The sequence below is a fragment of the Lissotriton vulgaris genome, chromosome 11, assembly GCF_964263255.1.
Source record: "Lissotriton vulgaris chromosome 11, aLisVul1.2, whole genome shotgun sequence".
Taxonomy (NCBI): Eukaryota; Metazoa; Chordata; class Amphibia; order Caudata; family Salamandridae; genus Lissotriton; species Lissotriton vulgaris.
This window is the reverse complement of record NC_141699.1, coordinates 163,369,102-163,392,596: the sequence shown is the minus strand read 5'-3', so window position 1 is coordinate 163,392,596 and position 23,495 is coordinate 163,369,102.

Here is a 23,495-nt window from a genome sequence, read left to right as displayed (position 1 = left end):
AAAACTCTGCCTAATAAATTAACTGGATCAAGGAAAACTAAAATGAAGGCTAAAACCAAGCAAAAAAATCTGACTTTCAAAGCAGTTAATAAAGAACTGCCTGGAAACAAGAAAAGTCGCCTAATTGATGATAGCCCTCTGAGAAGATGGATTGAGGCAAAGGGTGGCGTCAAGAACATGGCTTTAAGACTTTCCGGTGCCAGCCCTGAAGATGTGCACAACTTTCAGGGGGGTAATAAAACAAGTCTTACAGACTCCATAATGGACTCTATTAAGAATACATCATCTATAAATCAAGAAATAACAATTCTTTCAGCCGCAATTGGCACTGAGCTAAATAAAGGGCTCAGAGAAGGGGTCTCCCTAACAATAACTCCCACTCCCACTCCTACTGACAACCTCGAGGGTAATGAATTTGTAGACTTTGATCCTGAAATAATAGCCAATAACCCCAATCGGCTAAGTGAAGACACGGACTGTATAATATCAAGCCTAAGAAAAACACAAACATTACCAGCGGGGAACTCTGTGGATAACTCAGGAGACCAACTCGAACTATTAGATATGGCGACTGAAGAATCAAATATGAATACTCGCTCATTGGAAGTTAGGAACGAGTTGGTAAATAAAACAAATTCGGACGCCCTCTATTCAATATCATCGCTGGGTCACACATCCTCACAAGAACATCAGCCATCAACACCACAAGATCCCTCAAATTCAACATCAACAAACATATCAATGGAATCAATCATGCAAACTCTTTTAGCTCAAAGAGCGGAGATTCAACAGCAATACTTGCAGTTGAGAGAAGATAACACCAAGCTACAAGATTGTATGAGAGACATCTGCCAAGGCCTGGGTGGAGTGACAAAGGATATAGAGGACATAAAACAACGAATTGTAGAAGTGGAAGAAGGTGCCAATAAGACTAACTCAACAGTTAAACAAAATACATCAAGGGTTTCCAAATTAGAAGCTAAAGTCAAGGATTTGGAAAATCGGGCACAGAAGCAAAACCTCAGAATATTTGGAATACCAGAAGGAATGGAGGGGCCGACCCGAGAGCGTTCATGGTGAAACTATTTCAAAGAGCCTTTACTGACCTTTCCGATTGGGACTGGGACTCCCAGCTACAAAGAGTACATAGGCTGCCTTTGATTAAAAAAAAAAAAAAACAGCAAATTTCCTAGACCATTTTTGATATATTTTGGGAACTTCCTTTTGAGACAAGCCGTCTCATTCAAGGCCAGGCCTAATAATCCTGTAACTGTTGACAACCTTACTTTTTTTGTGAAATCTGACCTAAGTAAAGGCACAATGGACAGACGTTGGGAACTTCGAAAAACGATAGACGCTTTCAAAAATCTAGGATGTATGGCCTACCTCCAAGAACCTGCACGTCTTAAGGTTATACGTAATGGACAAGTGGTTTTCTTTACTGATCTCTCAGCGGCAGAACAAGCTCTTGAAAAAATTTCTTTAGAAAATGAAAAACAAAAACAAAAAGAAAAAGAAGATAACTGAGCTAAAAAACTGGAATGTAAACAATAATGACATTATTTAGTTCTTCTTCTTTGAGTCCACTTTTGCTGATTTAATACTTAATAACTTATGGCTTATATATTTTTTCACGATAATATCTCATTTCACTACCGCTAATTCCTCTTAAATGTGGGCTCATTTATTTTTCCTTTTTTTTAGGTGGGATTAAATATAGATATATATAAGATGTGGCAGGGGTAGTCTCTCATGTAGGCTCCTTCTCTCATGTTGCCCATACAGCGGCAGCAGAAGATAAAGGGGTGCTCCCCCCTAAGGGACGTGAGGGTGCGAGGGTGGGGGGGGGGGGGTTCATGCAAGGGAGGGGGTGGTAAAAGGTGGTGGGGGGGAAAATGTGGAAAAAACTGATTGCAAGATTCGACTATGTTTTAAAGACCATTAGTAAATACGTAGCTAATAGAAAGAAGGTATTGACAGAGGGGAATCATATACACGGGAGAAACTCTGCACTATCAAAATGCTTAAATTAAGATTATTATGTTGGAATGTGGATGGCCTAAATAGTAAAAGTAAAAGGAACTTAGTACAAGAAGAGATTAAAATGTATAATCCCAATTTCGTGTTGGTTTCAGAAACTCATATTAAATATCAGGATCGAAAGCTACTTTCGCAGTTGGGATATCAACTGGTTGTATGTTCTACTTTAAATGAGACCATTAGGGGGGTAGCCATTTTAAAACAAAGAGGAACTCGATTTGATACAATTAAAACTGCCTCGGATGCTCGGGGCAGGTGGGCAATGGCACAGATGCAAGGTGACAACAAAAAATGTGTACTATGTGTAGTATATGGACCAAATATCGATGATCCCAAAGTTTTTGAAGAGTTGAGTTTAGAACTACTTGAATGGGAGGGAGAAAGTATTATTGCTGGGGATTTTAATTGCGTCATTGATTATAAGTAGATTCTACTAGGCAAAGTAACTATAAAAGAATGCATAAAGTTAGAGCAGCAATCTTAGAATTAGCCAGATTAAACAATGTGAGAGATGTATGGCGGTCAAAACATCCTTTGATAGCATGCTTTACCCACTACTCTGCGCCACATAGATCTTGCTCTAGAATAGATATGATATGGGCTTCGGATCAAACAATAGATAATTGCGAAATTTAAATCTGCCCAAAAATCACTTCAGACCATAATCCCCTGCTATTTGAACTTATAATAAAAGACCAAAAAAATGAACCACGAAATTTCACATTCCCAAGATACCTACTGGTTGATACAAGATTCATAACACTACTAAATAAACATATACAAGAGTTTGTCTCAATAAATATCAACTCTGCTAGCATCAATATTGTATGGGATACATGCAAATGTAGCATTAGGGGGTTTGCTCAACAATATATACTTAGGCTAAACGCAGAGAGTCGTAAAGACAACAAAAGATTGACCTCTATTATACTAGATACAGAACTACAACTTGCCGATGCAACACGACATTCAAAAAGCAATATCGATAAGATCAGATTAAAGCTAGCTGAACTAAAAGCAGGACTAAAAAAAATTCTGAGAGAAAGATATATTGCAAAAATACATATGTACAAACTTGATCAATATGAAGGTGGTGACCGTATTGGCAAAATACTAGCTTTTAAAACCGCGGATAAAAAAGCCAAAACTAAAATTAAGGCAATAATAGGAGCAGATTTAAACACTTATGAACAAGCTGATCAAATATTGAATCAATTTGTTAAATTGTACCAAAAACTCTATACCCCGGAAACTACACAATCTAAAATAGCAATAACAAAATATCTTAATAAATACTTAACAACACATAGGGCGCCAAACATAGAAGCTCTCCAACAATTAAACTCAAAAATAACATCAGCCGAAATAAAACGTGCAATCGATAATCTACCGTTAGGGAAGGTGGTTGGAGAAGATTGTCTGCCTTTGGAAATATATAAATATTGCGCCCAAGAACTACTACCGTTATTAGAAAACGTGATAAACTCAATTCTTCTATCCAAACAAGCACCAACATCTTGGAAAATTGCTAAAATAATTTTTTTTCTGAAAAAGGGAAAACCTGAAAAAGAGTGCGGATCATACCGCCCAATATCTTTGCTCAATTCAGATGTAAACATTTTCTCTAAAATCCTTGCCAACCGCTTAGCCCCTATCATGCCAGATATGGTTAATTTACAACAGCATGGCTTTGTAATGGGTAGAAACACCACTGCACATGTAAATACGTCAATTACAGCTTTCGATGTAGCAGAAACTACCCATACCCCGCTCGGTATGATTATGTTAGATGCGGAAAAGGCATTTGACCGAGTGGGGTGGGAATATTTGTGGGAAGTACTAAAGAAAATGGGAATATCTGGTTCATACTTAGATTGGGCAGGTTCACTATACGATGAACCACTGGCTAAGATAAGCTACGGAGGTAAAGACTCAGCCAACTTTAAGATAGGAAGAGGAACAAGACAAGGTTGTCCTCTTTCCCCATTACTTTTTGCTCTTTCTTTAGAACCCTTTTTAAATGCATTAAACGATCAAGCTAATATTATCCCAGTCAACCATGGAGGCAAATTCCTCAAACTAACTGCTTTTGCTGATGATATCGCAATATACACAACAGACATCAATAAAGCTATGCCAGAGATCATCAACGAAGCCCAAAATTATGGTAAAATATCTGGGTACAAACTCAATGTGAGTAAAACTCAAATTATTGTCAACTATACCCCTGATGCACCTATCTATGACACTTGCCAAAATGCTGTATATTTAGGAATCAAATTAGCTTCCAAATTGGGGAAAATTTTGGAAATGAATTATGAAGCATTTCTAAAGGAAACTACCATAAGTCTTAAAAAATTGCATAAAATCCCTCTTAATCTACTAGGACGACTTAATTTGATAAAAATGAAAATATTACCTAAACTACTCTACTTATTTAGGGCTATTCCACTTCAACCGAATAAACTTTTCTTTAAAAAATTAGATGGTATATGTAGCAGCTTTATTTGGGGGTATAAAAAAGCACGAAGGGCTATACAATTTTTGAAACTGCCATCACCTAAAGGGGGACTTGCTTTTGCGGACTTTAATCTCTATTTTCTAGCCACCTTTTTTGGACGAATAAGGAGTTTATTAAAAAATGGGACACCTCTATTTTTTCACCAATATTTGTTAGGTTCTGACTCTAATCAATTCTTACTTCGCGTACATGACCCGAACTATTTTAAGCGGGTCAAATTCAAGACTGCCAAACACATTATAAAAATTTGGGACAAAATTCTACATATTGGCAAAAGCTCATTTTTAATGCCGAACTTAGACTTTGGAACAACCCAGGTCTCCCGGATATTTTCTCAGATGGGACAGGAAATCGCTGGGTCAGACACGGATTAATTACACTAGGAGACCGGTATGGACCAAATGGGTTGTTAGACTTCGAAAACTTGAAAATAACAAACGGCATAACGAATGATATGCACTTTAAATATAGACAAATGAGAGACTTCTTTTATAACAAAATGAAAATAAAATCACTAATAAAATTGGGTTATCAACACTTAACTAAGGACAAATGTGAGAATACGACCAAAATTGCATCAAATTGGTCTCGCAGACTAAATCTGGATATAAATTCAACACAGATTGCAAATGCATTAACACACTTAAATGATATAGTACATTCCTCCAATCTTAGATTGCAATCCTACAGGACAATTACAGAGCTTTACTATACACCACAAAGAATATCCACATGGACGCAGGGGAATTCTACATGAGATAAAACTAAATGTACAAAATGTAATCTATATGCTGCTGGAATCGAACATATGCTATTCTCCTGTCCTACACTTTCTATTTACTGGAATGGAATAACTGAAATCTTAAAAACCAATCAGATAACAACCCCGGCACTTTCTGCACACTTAGTTTTACTGGATATTCAAGGATCTTATTACCATCCTGTTTGCATGTGCAAGATTAGTTATAGCCAGGACATGGATATCTAAGGATCCTCCAAACGTTGCAGAATGGCGCGCCTTGGTTAGCGAAGTAAGAATTATGGAACTCACACTAGCTAAACATAGAGGCCCAAAAGCCTTTATTAAAAAAGAAAGGATTTGGAAACAATTTTTTGAAGTGTAAAGAGTGGGGATCTTTAGTTAAAGAAGAATCTTTCTTTAAGTATTTTTTCTTAGCCACTTAATAAGTACTATACTGTCTCTATATTCTTTTTCTTATCCTCTCGTTTATCCTTTTTGATTATTCTAAAATGTAAAACAAAGTTAATACTATGTCAATTTATTGTAATAGGATGTATATATTTGCTTCATTATGTTATATGTCTTATCTTGCAATAATAAAAAAAAGTTAAAAGTGACTGCATCTCTGCATTTCCTTGTGTTTAATCCCTGGTGCCTGTGACTTGTAAGATTCCCCCTGGAGGCATCGTAATTGGCACAGGTTGTGTGCGGACTGTGAAAGCCAACCCACTGGGGTTTTTTAATTGTGCTTGAACTGGGGACTAATACGAAACCCACTGGGGTAATATTTGGTGAGAATGTGCAGGACCACAAGTAACAGAATTCCCGGAAGCCTGAAGGGGCTGGGCTAATTTGAAAATAAAATCATGTGACTGCATCTCTGCATTTCCTCGTGCTTAAACCCTTGCTGCCAGTGAACAAGGGCGCAAGCCCAAAACGCGTTTGGCTGAAGGTTGTGGTGTTTGTACAGCTGCCTTTCCTGTGTGCACCTTCATGAGAGGAGTGAAATACTTACAAGTGAGGCTTTTTCCAAAAGGAGCAATTCTTTGTGTTGGATTTTGAGACGGCTGGCCCAGTCGTGGAAATTGCCCACTGCGGAACGGCAGGTCAAAGCCCATGATGACGTGGTGCCTGTGACTTGTAAGATTCCCCCTGGAGGTATCGTAATTGGCACAGGTTGTGTGCGGACTGTGAAAGCCAACCCACTGGAGTTTTTTTAATTGTGCTTGAACTGGGGACTAATACGAAACCCACTGGGGTAATAATTGGTGAGAATGTGCAGGACCACAAGTAACAGAATTCCCGGAAGCTTGAAGGGGCGGGGCTAATTTGAAAATAAAATCATGTGACTGCATCTCTGCATTTCCTCGTGTTTAATCCCTTGCTGCCAGTGAACAAGGGCGCAAGCCCGAAACGCGTTAGGCTGAAGGTTGTGGTGTTTCTACAGCTGCCTTTCCTGTGTGCACCTTCATGAGAGGAGTGAAATACTTACAAGTGAGGCTTTTTCCAAAAGGAGAAATTCTTTGTGTTGGATATATACATACATATATATATATATATATATATATATATATATATATATATATATATATATATATATATATATATATATATATATATATATATATATATATATATATATATACATATATATATATATATAAATATATATATATATATATATATATATTTATATATATATATATATATATATTTATATATTTATATATTACCTACTGGCGGTCGCCAGTAGGTAGTTATAGTTAGGATTTTTTTCAATATTAAATCTCAAAATTCTATTTGGAATAACTTTGGCCCCGGTTGACGAATCTGCCTGAAAGTTTCCTCAAAATGGCCTCGTGGCGCCCTGGTCCTTCCCTGAGAGTTTGGGGGGGATTCGTCAAGTGGGGGCCGAGATAAAAGGGGGGTCCCAAAACGTGTTTTCTCCATGTTAATTTCCATAGGGCGGTCGACCTTACTTTTAGCCCGAACGGCTGAATGGTTTTCCACCAAACTTGGGAAAATTGTAGGGACTTGTAGCCCGATGTGCCTTTGCTATGTCTCAAGATATGTGCTTCAGTGGATTTTGAGTAATTTAGGTTAAAAAAAATATATATATCTATAGGCGCGCACCGGGGAGCGAACCGGGCGCGACACGCGACTTGCGCGCGGAAAGCTGATTGGCTCTCGGGTGTCTGTAAACATTCTAAACAGTCCGGAGCGGCCGCCATCGTCTCTCGGTAAAATCGAGACACAAGAGGTGGCAAAAATAAAGGGGGGAATTGACCATAAGGGGGCAGGGTAGACCCCCCCTGACCCCCTAGGTTTGATGTGGGGGCCATAAAGGGCACCCCGGGGCAATACATTTTTTTTTTTCGATTTGCGCGGGGGGAGCGCCCGGTACGCGCACCGGGGAGTGGACCATGGGAAAAAAAGAATGACAGAGTTTTCAAAAAATGTAGCATTTTTTTTATAAATTGGAGGTAGTTCTAAAAAGAACTGTTTTTTGCTTCTTTTTTTGTTTTAAATTTTTTTTACTTTTTCCGAACGTTTTTAAATTTTTTGGGTATTTTTTGAAAGAACAAAAACAAAACTAGGCAATGCAAAACTGCTCAACAGGAGCAAAAAAAAAGGGGAAAAATTAGGGCTGAGGGGCGCAGAGGTGTTCCTCCCTCTTTCGAACAATCAGGTCAACGCTCTGCTCCCCATAACATAGCAGTTGGTCACACTGCTTACAACGAAATGTAATATCAGCAAAAACAGGCTGAATATTTTGGGTCATCACTGCTGCTCTTCCTCTTACCGATGATGTTGAAGCTCCGGTGGAAGTGGAGGGGCAATCGGGTGGTGGATTGCGAGCCAGGGCCCTGGTGCTCTCCAGTGCAAAATTAATCGGGTTCTTCCTCTCAACATGCCTGAGTAATGTTGCATTGCCAAAACTATATTTCCGGGTGGGATTTCCACGTGAGAGAACAGTGTCACAAATTTTACACGTGACTTTTGCTGCATTGCATTTTTTCTCCCCCTCTGGAAAAGAGGAAAACTTCCAAATGAAGTGGTCCTTCACTTTTCTCTGTGGGGGGACCTCAGGCAGGAATCCATCTGAAGAGTCTGAGGACTGGTCCTGGGAAGGGTTCTGGGAACCAGACATGGTTACATTTGTTTTTTTTGCAGGAACAGACAAGAGGTGTTGTCTCAGCAAAAGCAAACAGGTTGTGAGGGACATGGGTGGGGTGTTTCCCTACTTGTGAAAAAAAACATTTATTAACCAATGAAAGTGTTATTTTCAGGTCACAAGACCCGACGTGCTTACGCTACGCGCCCCGGGGCGCGCCCCGGGACACGTCCCGTAAGCGCGTTGCGCGATCGTATTCGCTCAAGTGCTTCCGGGTGCGCTTACGCCGTGCGTATCACGCGGACGCGGCTACGCGATACATCACGATCATGAGATTGACGCTTACGGGACGCTCCCCGGTGCGCGCCCCGGGGCGCTTCATAGAACTACACTTTCCGGGGCGCTCACCGGGGCGCGCACCGGGAGCGCTCCAAGGCAAAAAAAATGAAAAAAAAAATATACAAAAAAAAAATCTGGGCAAAATTGTAGGGACTGGTAGCTTGATCTGCCTTTGCTATGTCTCAAGATATATGCACAAGTGGTTTTTACAAAAATTAACTTTGAAAAAAATATATATTGGCCTACATTGGGCTATATATATGTTAGAGCCCAAATGTAGCCCAATGTAGCCCAAAGATGGCCTCCAGAGACAAAAAAACCCAAATGTAGCCCAAATATCAGCCAGATGTAGCCCAAATATAGCCCAATGACAGAATGTCCCAGAGTGTTCTAAAGAACAACTAGAGCGCTAACAGTCTTACATATAAACTGAGACTTATAGTTAGGAATTAGCATTTAAAAAACCTTTGAAATTCACTGAAAAAAACATAGGTTTCACACCAGTTATAGTTAGGAATTAGCATTTAAAAAACCTATTAAATTCACAGAAAAAAACAGAGGTTTCACACCAGTTATAGTTAGCTGGAAATTTTACTGACATAAAACCATTGAAATTCCCACGTTATAGTTAGTTGGACTCACTATAACTTGCGCGTGTAATGCACTGCTGATGACATCACATATTACATCACTCATGACATGGTCAGTGACATCACTCATGACATCACCAACCATTTGATATGTGGGTGGCCGGATCCAGCGTACACTTACGCTGGATCCGGCCACCCACATATCAAATGGTTGTTCTTTTCATTGGATTCATCCACACCCCTTCTGGTCTCGAACGGACTGAGAGACTTGGGTCCTGATGAGAACTCATTAATCATATGAGTTCGAAACGCGTAGACTCTATAAGCCTAAAAAGAATCATAAACTGTGAAAAATATTAAAAGGTTGTTGTAAAATATAAATGTTTATGGCTTTATTGTAATCTTTCTGATTACAATTTGGAAATAATTCACATATTTTCTTGTTTTTTTGTCTGTACATATTCTGTATATATTGTGGTGTGAAAGTGGTTTGACTGACTGTGTGAATGGAATTATGTTGATATGTTTGTTCTAATTTTCTATTTGTAAATATACAGTTGAATATATGTCATTTTTTGTTCTGTTGTACATAAGGTCTTAAAAAATGAACTTGGTCAAATTTAATTTTCGAAACAAAAAAATGAATAAATGATTGAAATCAAAATAAAATAAAAAATGATACTTTTTGATCAAAATAAACATTTGTTTCATTTCTGATGTTTAGCCAAAAATAGGGCAGTTAATTTAATAGCAGCATGTGCATTTACTTATTTCCTTGATTTTGGCACACTAGACCGCCCACCCTTCTGCTTGAGGATGTCGGCGGCCATCTTTGAATTCTTGTTACAAAGTGTTTGAAAAGCCTTCAGCAGCACATGGCACAGCAATCTTCAGTGCGGGTACAACCTCCTCCACCTTAGATATTGTCTAGTCATAAGGTATTTCATCCCTCTTTTTCTGTTTTTGGGATTGTCGCCTGACAGGATTGTGGGTTCCTGGCACTGGCCAGCCACAAACTTCCTACCACCCAGCGTTCCTCCAGGCCTCCCGATAAAAATGGTACCTCACTTATTTGGGTAGGCACTAGGACATTTCCTGTCCTAGGGCCCATGACAGGAAATGGCCCAAAACGTACTGTGGAGACTTCAAAATTATCGCTCGCAAAACTATCTGGTTTTGCGAGGGAGTCACTTGTGTTTTTGGTCCCAGGCTTAACGTCCATCTATGGAAACCTACCAAACCCAGACCCTTCTGAAAACTAGACACCCAGGGGAGTCCATGGAGGCACGACTTACATGGATTTCCCAACATTTTCCTTCCCAGAATCCCCTGCAAACCTCCAATTGGCTAAAGTAAAAATTGTTTTCCTCACTTTTCTGTGTGGGAAAGTTGTGGTATCACCAGGCCGCTACAACCTACAACACCTAGCATTCGCCCAGGACTCCCGATAAAAGTGTTATCTCACTTGTGTTGGTAGTCCTAGTGCAGTGACAAGAATTGGCCCAGAATATAGTGTGGAGGCTTCAAAATTATTTTTCACGAAACTACCTGATTTTGCGAGAAAGTCAGTTCCGTTTTTAGTCCCGGGCTCAGCAGCCATTTACGGAAACCTACCAAACCCAGATATTTCTGAAAACTAGACACCAAGGGGAGTCCAGGGATGTATGGCTTGTGTGCGTCTCCCAACAGTTTCCTACCCAGAATCCCCTGAAAACCTGAGAACTTTCCATCACAAAAAGTGTTTTTTTGGCAAAGTTTGCAAGGGAATTTGGGTAACAGAATCTGGTGAGAGCCACACAAGTCACTCCATCCTGGATTTCCCTGAGTGTCAAGTTTTCAAAAATTTACAGGTTTGCTAGGTTTCTCTAAGTGCCGGTGGGAGCGAGAGTTCAAAATCCATAGGTAGGCACATTGCAAAAAAAGGGTCAGTTTTCACTGGAAAAATATGATGTGCCTAAGTTGCGTTTTGGGCCATTTCCTGTCCAGGGCAGCAGGCCTACCCACACAAGTGAGGTACCATTTTTATTTGGGAACTTGGAGGAATGCTGGGTGGGTGGATGTTTGTGTCTCCCCAAAGATTCAAGAACTTTCTATCACAAAAAAAGTGAGGAAAATGTGTTTTTTTGGGGGCAAACTTTGATGTTTGCAAGGAATTCTGGGTAACAGAATCTGGTGAGAGCCACACAAGTCACCCCATCCTTGATTTGCCTGGATGGCCAGTTAAAAAAAATGTACAGGTTTGCTAGGTTTTCCAAGGTGTCGGCTGAGCTAGGGTCCAAAATCCACACATAGGCACCTTACAAAAAAAAGGGTCTGTTTTCCCTTGGAAAAATTGATGTGCCCTCGTTGCATTCTGGGCCGCTCCCTGTCGCCGGCACCAGACCTTCCTACTCAAGTGAGGTACCATTTTTATCGGGAAACTTAGGGGAACAGAGAATTGTAGAACAAGTATTATTACCAATCGACTTTCTATGCATTTCTGCTTTTCAAATGTAAGACAAAATGTAAAAAAGAAGTCATTTAAAAAATGTCCTCTAATTCACATGCTAGTATAAGTACCGACAATTTGGGAGAAGTGCAAATAAGTACTGGTTCTACATTCTATATTTTGTTCCCATTTCAGAAATACATAGGTATCCTTGATACCTATTTTTCACTCTTTATATTTTACTAAATGAATTGCTATATACCCGGTACACAATAAAAAACCATTGCACAGCTCAGTTATTGGCTCAGGGTACCTCGGGTTCTAGGTGAACCTACAAGTCCTATATATCACCACAACCAGATGGTTCCAAAGGACGTAACTGACATTGCTTTCAAATATCAGCCATACTTAGAAGAAGTTACAAGTGAAAACTTTGGCACAAATGGCTGTTTTTTTCAACTCAATTTAAATATTGTTTTATTTCAACTGTTATATTAAAAATACTTTGAAGGATCTGCACAAATCACCCCTTGCTGAATTTAGAATGTTGTCTGCTTTTCGGACATGTATAGCTTTCCGGTATCCCTTATTGATTTCACACCCATTTCTACCACTAACTGGAAGGAGGTGGAAAGCACACAAAATAGGCTATATCCCAGTAAAATGCCAAAACTCTGTAGAAAATGTTGGTTTCCTGACAAAAGTCAGCCTGTTCCTTAAACTGGGAGGATGGTGATTTTAGCACCTCAAACCCTTTGGTGATACCATTTGCAGAGGAAAAAACAGATGCTTTCTTCTGCAGCACTTTTTATCCATTTCCCCCACAAAACAAATTTGAACTGTATTGTGGCTAATTTCTCAGTCCCCTCCAGGGGAATCCACAAACCCTGGGTACCTTTAAAATACTCAGTATGTTGGAAGAAAAGGACGCACATTTGACGTGGATACCTTATGTGGACACAAAGTTACAGGGGCCTTAGTGCTAACTACCCCAAATAGCCAAAAAAGGCTTAGCACAGGAGGGGGGAAGGGCCTAACGGCGAAGGGGTTAAACTGTTTGCCTCTGCTGCTACTGTGATTATCAATATTTTTCTTTTTGTTCTTAATTCTTAACATCTGAATGGCATAAAATATTAGGCTATGGGTGAATCGCCAGCCATAACTTAGGGTTTCAGCTTTACTATTTATAGTATGTTCTAAAAAATCTTAGTTTGCAAAGTGCTGGTAAGAGTCCAAGGACTGTTTAAAGGTGTCACACAATAGCATCTCTGCATCTGCAATGCACTAACAGGGCATGTGTCTATTTGTAAACATCACAGGTGCTGTTTTGTAAAATCCTGTTTCTGGCAAGGGGTATGCTGATTTTTGGCCGTATAGCTTTATTGAAACAAATGGGTGTGCTAGTTGTCCTGCAAAACGCTTGCAGATCTGGCTGCTTTGAAGGCTTCAGTCTGAAAATCTTGTATGGTGAGTGGTTCTAAAAATTGTGTCTTCACATTGGCAAGAAGACATGATTCTGAAGCAGGCCAACTTCTGCCTTGTGAGCTTCAAGATCAGCTCTTATATTCCAGGCCTTGAAGTGAAGAAAATTAACAGAGGGAGGGGAGCCTGTACTGTCTGCAAGACATGAATCCAGCCCGGGAAAGTATTCAGACGAAGGATGAGTGGGCCCTAAAAGTATTTGAACAGCTAAGGACTGTAATATGCTCTTGGGTGCTTCAGTTTTTTTTAATATGCGTTAAACCTAATTAGCATCAAATGTTGCCATTTGTGTTACTAATTACAATTTCATTTTGTAGGGCTGTGTCAATGCTATACAAATCAATGGTGTAACAAAATAAAATTGTGCCCCTTTCAGAATGTGGCCCTATAGGACACATTAAGGAAATGGGTCCGGAGTTTCTCACATCTATTCATTGGCTTTGGGCTAAATGTCCCCCCCACTTAAAGGCTGAGGGGCCCTTGAAAGGTCTGAGGCCTCTGTGCGCTGCCAGGGCTGGTGTTATGCACCTGATTCGAATCAATGGTAAGGCGAGGTGTGGGGTCTACAGAGGTAGAAAGTGCTTGAGAGCAACACAGAGCATGGGGAGGGAGAAGCATACAAGTGAGGCTTCTTGAAAACACATGAACTCTCATTAAGTCCTTTATAAAAAAGAGTACCTGAAAAGCAGACAGTGATGGAAGCATAGAAAGAGCCAATCAGAGAGGTGGTAAAGAGGATCTGCTCCACGAGAGGGACAAACTCAGATTAGGCAGGCTTAAACAAACAAGCATTGGCATAGCCAATAGGTCTAGCCTTTGGGACCTTATAAGTGTTTATCAATGCAGTACATTATCCCCCACTGGCATGCCCACACACTCTTAACATCTTCGAATAATCGTACAAGTTTGCTTATTACTATATATGAGTTTTGAACAGGTACTCATAAGGTGCAACCAATGCCAAGACCGTGTTGACAAGTATAACAAGCATTGGAAATGCAATAGGTCTCGCATTAGGAAAGTTAGAGCTATTGGTCTTATAAATGATTTTTTTTATTTATCTGTTGTTTTTTGAAATAGGTAAGTTAATAGCTTTGTCATTTACAATGCCAATAGTTATAACTTTCGCAAATGTGACACCTTTTGTAATGCAACATGTTTTGTATTTACGTGACTTAGATGTATTGATATTACAAATAACAATGGCTTTTAAGGTTTTTAAATAATTAATACTTAAATAATGTATTTAATTTGTAATGTCAATAGCTTAAACTTTTGTAAATAACTTTTGTGAAGATTATGTTCAGTGTTTTTTATTGCGACGAAAATCTAAGAACAGAAGTGAAATATTAACATATTTTTGTGATTTGTAATAAAGCTTGAAAGCTTGAAAACAGCTTGAAACATTGAAAGAACATATTTGAACCAGTGATGCTGTGGTTGCGCTGAGTGATGCTGTGGTTGCGCTGAGTGATGCTGTGGTTGCGCTGAGTGATGCTGTGGTTGCGCTGAGTGATGCTGTGGTGGTCCTGAGTGATGCTGTGGTGGTGCTGAGTGATGCTGTGAGTGAAGCTGTGGTTGCGCTGAGTGATGCTGTGGTTGCGCTGAGTGATGCTGTGGTTGCGCTGAGTGATGCTGTGGTTGGGCTGAGTGATGCTGTGGTTGCGCTGAGTGATGCTGTGGTGGTCCTGAGTGATGCTGTGGTGGTGCTGAGTGATGCTGTGGTGGTGGTGAGTGATGCTGTGGTGGTGCTGAGTGGTGCTGAGTGATGCTGTGGTGGTGCTGAGTGATGCTGTGGTGGTGCTGAGTGATGCAGTGGTGGTGCTGAGTGATGCTGTGGTGGTGCTGAGTGATGCAGTGGTGGTGCTGAGTGGGAGATCGGGAGAGGGAGAAAAAGGAGAGCAGGGAGAGGGAGAGAGGAGAGAGAGGGAGAGAGAGGAGAGAGAGAGAGATGGGGAGAGAGAGGAGAGAGAGACGGAGACAGGGAGAGAGGCGGAGATGGGGAGAGAGGAGAGGGAAGAGAGGGAAAGGGAGATAGGGAGAGGGGAGATAGGGAGAGGGAAGTGAGGGAAAGGGAGAGAGGGAAAGGGAGAGAGGGAAAGGGAGAGAGGGTAGAGGGAGAGAGGGTAGAGGGAGAAAGGGTGGGTAAGAAGAGAGGGGGAGGACGAGAGTGAAGGACGGAGGGCAGAGAGAGAGGGGAGGGAGGGAGAGAGAGAGGAGAACAAGCAGAGAGGGAGATGGGGAGGGGGAGAAAAGAGAGCAGGGGGAAGGTAAAGAGAGGGAGAGAGGAGAGAGAGGGGGGAGAGGAGAGAGAGAAGGAGAGGGTGAGGGAGGAGAGAGGAAAGTGAGGGAAAGGGAGCGAGGTAGACGGAGAGAGGGAGAGTGAGAGAGTAAGGGGAGGAAGAGAGAGGGAGGACGAGAGGGAAGGAGGGAGAGGAGAGGGAGTGGAGTGAGAGAGGGAGAGAGAGAGAGAGGAGAGCAGGGAGAGGGATAGAGGAGGAGAGAGTGAGAACCATGTTATAGACTCCAGCACCATGAAATACCAGGAAGGCACGTTTGGTTTAGGAGCTTGATGCATAATAAAAAAAAATCACAGACGCATTACTCCACTTTAAAAGTTGTGGGGTACAAATGAAGGCACCTGCCGCATTCAAAATACTTCAGGTTCAGATCTGACATGAACACGCATCCTTTAGGTTGAGGAATAAGATCTTTGAGGCATGCTGACAGGTATACCATTGGGAGACTAGTATCTCCACAAGGAAGTACTTTAAAGACCGGGGGAAAAATACCTTACCCGTTCATATTTGGCCACATACGGCAAATTTGAAGATGTTTAGAGGGATCTACAGGCATTTCCCAATAGGCGCTAAGCCTATGCCCTAAAACAAAGGAGGCCCCCACACTAACAAATCACTTCTGTATAACGAATATTTTAAATATATTTGAACGATACTAAACATTTTTGGCTGTAAAGCAACGGTCCAACTACCCTTCAATGAAGGCACCCTAATGCTACATTTAAAATGAGTAAGTCCAGAGCGAACTCATAAAAAAAGGTGTTCTTGAACATACACGGAAATGAACTAAACCGTCACTCCAGAACAGCAAAAAAAAGGGCGACAAGCAACCTGCGCTTGTGGTGCTTGACAGCTGCAGGCGCCTGGTACTACTAATACATTCAACAACATTATTTGACACAGTAAGGCTGACGACACATTTAATACAATAAAAAACCAATGCAACAAATTGCTCTACAAATGCCACTGGCGAGTTTTGATGTTGTTTCAATTTGATTGCTCACCGGAAATAGTTGAAAGCCGCTGGCTTCACGTTTAATGCTGTAACAAAAATGTATATTCATCGAACAATGTACTACGCGGTCTGTACATAATCGGCGATTTGCAGTCTTCTTTTAGTCCTGGTAAAGGACTGACAGTACTGTGACAGCGGCCCCTCCCTCCACCCCCAAACGGTCATCTGCTGCAGAATAATCCAGCTCGGATCCCCAAGTGGTGCGACTGAAGCAATAGACCCAGGGGAGGTGGACGTTACAAGCTGCTCGTCGAACAGGAAGGTCTCAGCAGCCATTTTCAGCGGTAAGCAAGAAAGACACGCTGGGAATGTTATAAAAAAAAAGCCCACAATGTAAGCAGCCATTTCACAAGGAGCAGGAGTTCTGTGAACGGTTCTCATCAACCACCAAACGCAGCAGGGAGATTTTATTCTACACAGGTCAGAAATATGAGCAACAAAGGGATGAACGGAACATTGGTCAAAAAGTCAAAAAAGACAAGTTCGTAAGTGTTCGAAAACAATGTGACTCCTCGTTGTAAAACGTCAATTATTATTTAACAGTTTGTTTTTAAAAAATATATATTTTACCTTAACAGTGGTGCACAATGCCCAAGCATCAATCGGTAACAGGGTACTCGCCGTAAAGGAGGAGAGCCAAAGATCTGCAAGAGAGTTGTACAAACTAGTGGAGGCGTGTCTGAGAAGCGGGCAAGGTCTCGCTGTCAGCAACACAGAAAAGGGACAAACAGGCAAGTTCGAGGCACGCATGAGAATGAAGGCGGTCCTTTCGTGTAACGATCGTCATGAAAGTGGCGCATCTTGTCTTGTGGTCGCCGGTTTAGTTCTGTATCAAAACTGAAATGAAGCACTTATATACCCAGGTATTGTAAATGTCCGTGTAATTTTCTAATTATTGATTATGTTGTTCAATATATATTTCACGCAAACTTACAACATGTAAAAAATGCAACATGTTTTTGTTCTTGCTCATAAATTCACATTGATTCCATTAAACAGATAAACGTCGCAACTTTTGCTTTCTTACCTGCAGATCTGTATTGACGGGGCTTGGTATCTAATACTTCCAAGATGGTGGCTTTTGTAGCGTCCTTTCAGTTCCGATGTAAGCCAATCGGAAGGAACACAAACGAAACGGCCGTGAAACTGAAACCACAGCCGGCCGGCCGTGAAAGCCTTTGATGCCGCAGGGGGTGGAGCGGCACCAAGCTGGGCAACAGATGGCTGACGATTTGATGCTGTGCACGCGCATTTTATGTCAATGCGCTTGCGCATTCACCTAAAAGCGCACGGGCACAGCATCAAAACGCCAGTTAGTTAAAGTCTGTTTAAAGCCCTATAGTCTCACTCCGCTCAATGCGCATGCGCATTGATAAGTCACGAGACCTTAAAATGGCAAAATAAGTAATACTTATGTGCTCCATCATTAACCTTTTCTTTCCGCTTAATTTACTCAACCCTGCCGCATAATTTGGCTCTAGCCTGCTGGCTCATTCTTCCAGTGGCCTTGGATCAAACCCCATAGTTCAAAATAAAGGAATCCCCTGTATTCGAGTTTACAAGTCTGTAGTCCTATATATCGCCCACGAAACGATCAAATGTCGAGTTTACCAATTAAGTGCTTAAACCACGAGCAGCACTATACACACATCTCCCATGCAGCATGCCGCCGAAGCAACAAAGAGGTTTTACCAGCTAAGGTGAGAGATAAACTAATTTGGTTGCATGCGGGCCTAGGGCCAGAGACCCTTCAATTATCAGGAGAAGGTGAGATAAACTTCAGGGGAAAGAAGGAAACAAGCGGTGGAAGAAATCAAAAACATAACTAACCATAGCCATATGTGAAAATCGTGAAAGACTAAGGAAGTACAATGCCAGACATAGGGGGAAGGTATAGTAGTAACTCCTAGAGGGCAATGGAACTGGAAGGAGAGCGAGCTGGAAGGAACTGCCGATTGTGCAGAGCTGTGGCGGCAGCAGGGGACATACCGAGGAGCAGGGCTTTAAGTGAGCCGGGTCTCACCGGTACTGAGAACCAGCAGTTTTTTAAAGAGGGCCTCGAAACGAGTCTCTATCGGGCTGTTTTGTGCCCTGGCAGATGCGATCCATTTTTTCCAGGGCTGCAGTGACAGCAGGCACATCGATGTGCGCTGCTCACACTGCTCACTTCTCACTAGTGGAGAAGTTACGGCATGACATCACACCAGGTGAGCCTTGTAGGGGAAGGGAATCCTTTAAAGAGTGTCATTTTCTTTCTGGATTTTCCTTCTCTTTTTGAAACTTAGGAGCAGCAACATCATCATGGTGTCACCAGGGCTTTAAGTGGAAGCTTTTTCAATATTATATACAAGCCATAGTTGCTGCTTATTTATCTTATGCAACTAACAACCATTGAAAAAGTCGATAGTCCGGACTTGTAGGTATGACGTTACTTGTTGTATCATATCAGGATGCAGTGACAGAAACAGAAAAATACAAGTTGGGCGGCACATTATGCTGAGCACAGATTTTTAGCTTATGTGTTTTTAGGCCACACCCCTAATTACATTGACCACGCCCCTTTGAGAGACACCCCAATTTTTTCATCCCACTTAAAGCCCTGCCTAGGAGCTACAACCCATAAACAAAATATTTTCTACTGCGCCTTCTAGCTCCCCTTAAGCTGCATCTAGGGCTCCACACCACAAACTCGGGACACAACAACATATACAACTGGGAACTTAGCCTGTTCACACATCGCATCGGATGAATATTGAAAATCCAGAGAAAGCGATGATGCTTCCGTACGTCATTCAACTTAACAGAAGTACCAGCAAGAAATGTCAAAAACATATAACTGAGGCACGCAAACAGCACAAAAATAAACGACAGACGAGACTTGGCACCTGGTTAGGAAGGAAAGGGGTTCCTTTTCAGAGATATTTACTGAAAACAAGCCTTACCCTGCTCGTCTGTGAGTCCGGTCACCAAACAAAAACAAGCGCAGACAAGTGGGTTAATTAGTAACCTGATACAGGGAGGAATGCAGATGGCACAATGAGCGCCGCTGCTTGCTTCCAAGACCCCTAGGCCATGGGAGTGAAAGTTTTGAGGAAAGGCGGGACATGCCCCCTTCTTTGGCCTTTTGCGTGCTTTCATTAATGAATTGTTTTGTCCACCATAAGCGTGGAAGGGTATACTCAGATGTGAGTCCCTTGCTCATTGCACCATCAGGATTCAAGCAAGCCGGGCCGAAGACGGCTGTAATGCCAGAAACCGGTCCCCGGAAGCTTGTTTCCTTCCCAGTATAAGAATTGGCTTGGTAGTTTCGTCTGCCCTGTTCCCATGATGCACTGGGCCAGGGACAGACTAATTTGCATGTAGCCAGGTTCTGAGCTGGGATGGTGCAGTGAGCTAAAAAACGGTGATGGATCAAGCCCTGATCTGTTGACTGGGTATGAGTGTTCTGTTTAATTCAGATACTCTGTCCATCACCCCCCCTTTTCTGAATTCATTAATGAAAGCCACACACAAAGGCCAATGGAATGTGTGGGAGGAGGCCGCCCACACGGAGAAGTCTCTTGGAAGATGGAGTGATTCCAAGAGGCCTCTCCTAGAGCAACGCATGCGCGCTGCGCTAGGTGAGACCTAAAAAGCCATAAAATAGAAAGCAAGCAAACGTGAGTGGCAAAACACAAAGCCAATGGTAAGCAATGGGCAAAATGCATTCCTCTGTAAGCTTTCGCATATCCCCAATATGTCTTTGAAACCAGACAGCACAGCTGTCTGGTAGGCTTCGAGCTAAATAAGGTTTTACTTTAGTGCTTGGCCACCTAAACTTGCCTCCACCTCAATGACGACCAATTAGAACAAGCATTTGCAATGCATCGGTCTCGCCTTTGGGACCTTATAAGTATTTAGCAACGCAGCATATTAGCCTGGGTGCTAAAACATCTACTATTCTTTAATATGGAGGGAAAGTAAGTACCAAACTGTGTAACACGCCAGGTATGGGAACACATGTAGAGAAATATTGCCTTTCAGTGGCGAAAGGTATAGTCCAAAGCTCTGTTTTTAATATAAAATCAGGGCCTTTGGTGGTCATATCACTAAAAATACAAGATTTGAAAAAAATATTTTTGTCTGTGGGTGCTCGTGGAAGACAATTTCAATGGAATGGAATCTAGAGAATGCTACAGGTATTTTGTTTTTTCACTGACCTCTGCTGGTCGTTTCCTATCAAGAAAGTTAAATAGAGGCAGTTGCTAGAAACATTTTAAAAAAGAAAGCCCTCCGCAGAAAGCAATTCTGATATTTTAATGACCTTTACTGGTCGTTTTCTATCAAACAAGCTTTTATGACACGAGCTGTTGAAATAAAGCTTATACCACAACAACAACATAAGCCTATAGGCACCTCCCTAGAATGCCGCTTGGATGCTCTTTTCCTTCTAAATTTCCCCTGGCTGTATCAAATCCATCTCTACTTAAAGGTGACACTCTCCTCCTCATCTTTCTCTCTATTTTAGTCCCAACGTGATCTGGTTCTCTTGAGTCTACCAATAGTCCTCTCTGCTCCTCTCTATAGTTGCCACAAGAAGTTTTATTGGACTGCAACCAATGTCGCTATCAACCTCTGCTCCTCTATAAGATTCCCTTTTACATTCACTGTTGCTTTTGTCCATTCACTGATGCTTCTGTCTAGTTACCCTCCTGCTGCTGCTTTGGAGGGCTCCTGCATTTGCGAGAGTCTGAGCTATTGGCATTGAAAATGAAAATGTCTTTTATTGATGTGTTTTGAAAATATGCAAGTGGTGCGAAAAAACGTACTTTGTACTTATAGTCCTTGCTTACGAGAAGCAAGGCTGTCAGTAAAAGAGGCGCAGTTACTGCCAGTCTTGCTTTTCCAAAGCAACGACTATAAGTACAAAGTGTGTGTTTACGCACCGCTTGCAGTTTTTTAAAAACATATAAATAAAAGACATTGTCATTTACAATGTCAATAGTTTGTGTAACATGCTGTGTTTACATTTAAACAAATGCATTGAAAACAATAGCTTAAGACTCTTATGCAAACAAAAAGTCCAGTTTGTACGAACAGTTCTTAAGAGAAGTGCTTTTTTTTGGGTTGGGGCTCCGATGGTGAGATTTCAGTGAGTGATCTGGTACATCACTTAGTGAAATATTTTTTGTGAGCCTGAACAAAAAAAACAATAAAAATTACCTATGCGGAAAAAATTACCTTATTTGTTAATTAAATTTGCAGAATATTTTGAGTTGAGTATGAATGTTTTGAAGACAAAGTAAAATGCACACAAAGTAAATTGGAACAAATTAAACATAGTTAAATGTCTTAAATAAGAGTATCATTTGAAGACTGTAATTGACTTCTCAGTTTCAATCACAGTGGTATAGTTCTAAAGATTATTTTTGGTCAAGCGTGGTTTTCACCCTTAGGCACAAACACACATTTTCTCATCCCTAACTCATTCATTCACCTCCAAAGGAAACCATTGAGAGGAATGTATGTAAAGAAATGGCTATTTGAATATGCCAACATTTGATAACACTCAATAACTTAGATTCTGCATATTTGCAGCAGAAAAGTGTGAACTGAATTTGTAATACTGCTGTTTCTTCATTTTTTTTATACTTTTGCCTTCTAAAAATCGATCTTTGCAATTCAATCGATATTATGTTATAATAAAGATTTTGATTGCTTTAATGATATTGCATGTTTCATGCTTATTTATCATAATCAACATGACCTTTATTTCAAGTGTCAAAGAGCTGTTTTGGCAGAAAATAGACATGTTACTGCTGTGGCTAATTGTTTTCACAATGGGAAGGACTCATAATGACACTAAAATATTGTAACGCTCACATATATGCAATTTGAAACCTTGGGAGCTCTGTAGAGCCTGACTATACAGGGACATCTAGTAATGACGTGAGGTACTGCACCCTCACACATCTAATGGGGATATCCAACCATAGCCTTAAAACTCGTTGGACCCTCGAAACAGGAATGAATCCTTTTTGCAGCGACACCTTTTATAGCAATAGGAAAAGAGAGGAGCAGCAATTTATGCAACTAATTAATAAAGAGAGCTAAGTCCCATTACAAGATAGTAGTACAGGAAATGGCGTCTGCAGGAAGCACAATACTCTGTGGAAAATTTGCATTCCCACAGTCCATTGCTACACAGCAGCCACGGTTTCATTCTTACATATAAAATTACATTCTTTAAGAGTATATATTGTATGATAATTTTGTTTTCAGCTTTGATTATTATTTATAGTTGAGAACGTTTAAGGTGCATTTATACCCCCGTAACATTGGTGTGATCTAAGTTCTATTTTTAAGTTTATTGTACCAACATCATTATTTCTTCCTTCCTTCACTGTACTCTGTGTGAAAGTGAACGTGTGAAAGTTAACAGGGAGATACTGTGTCTGTTTGAAGCAGGCCAGGAAGAAAGCACGTCATTGTGTGTGCGCTGCGCTCCCCCTTTCATTCTGAGAAACTGGGATCTACGACAGTCAGCGCCAGAAGAAAGTGTGGCGCGGGAAGTAAAGGGGCCAGTAGCCTTGGAAGGATACAAATGACAACATGATTGTCATGAGGAGGAACTAACAAGCCTTAAACAATTCGGAAGGCAGCATTTACGACCTAAGCCAATGAAATAGATGGGTGGAGAGTGGGCACAGCTTCCATGAAGCTTCCAGCAATAGTGTATACTGCATGTCTCAAAGAGACAGCGCAAGCACTGCTTAGGCGAGACCTAAAAAATACCGTACCCGATTTATTAAAACATCTATCTTAATTTCATTTGAAATTTGACTCAACTGCTCCGTTGACTTTAAAGATGTCACACCTAATACTTGTCATTCTTGTGTTTTAACATTAACTCGTTTTTCAAAAATGTCTTGTTAGCTGTCCGA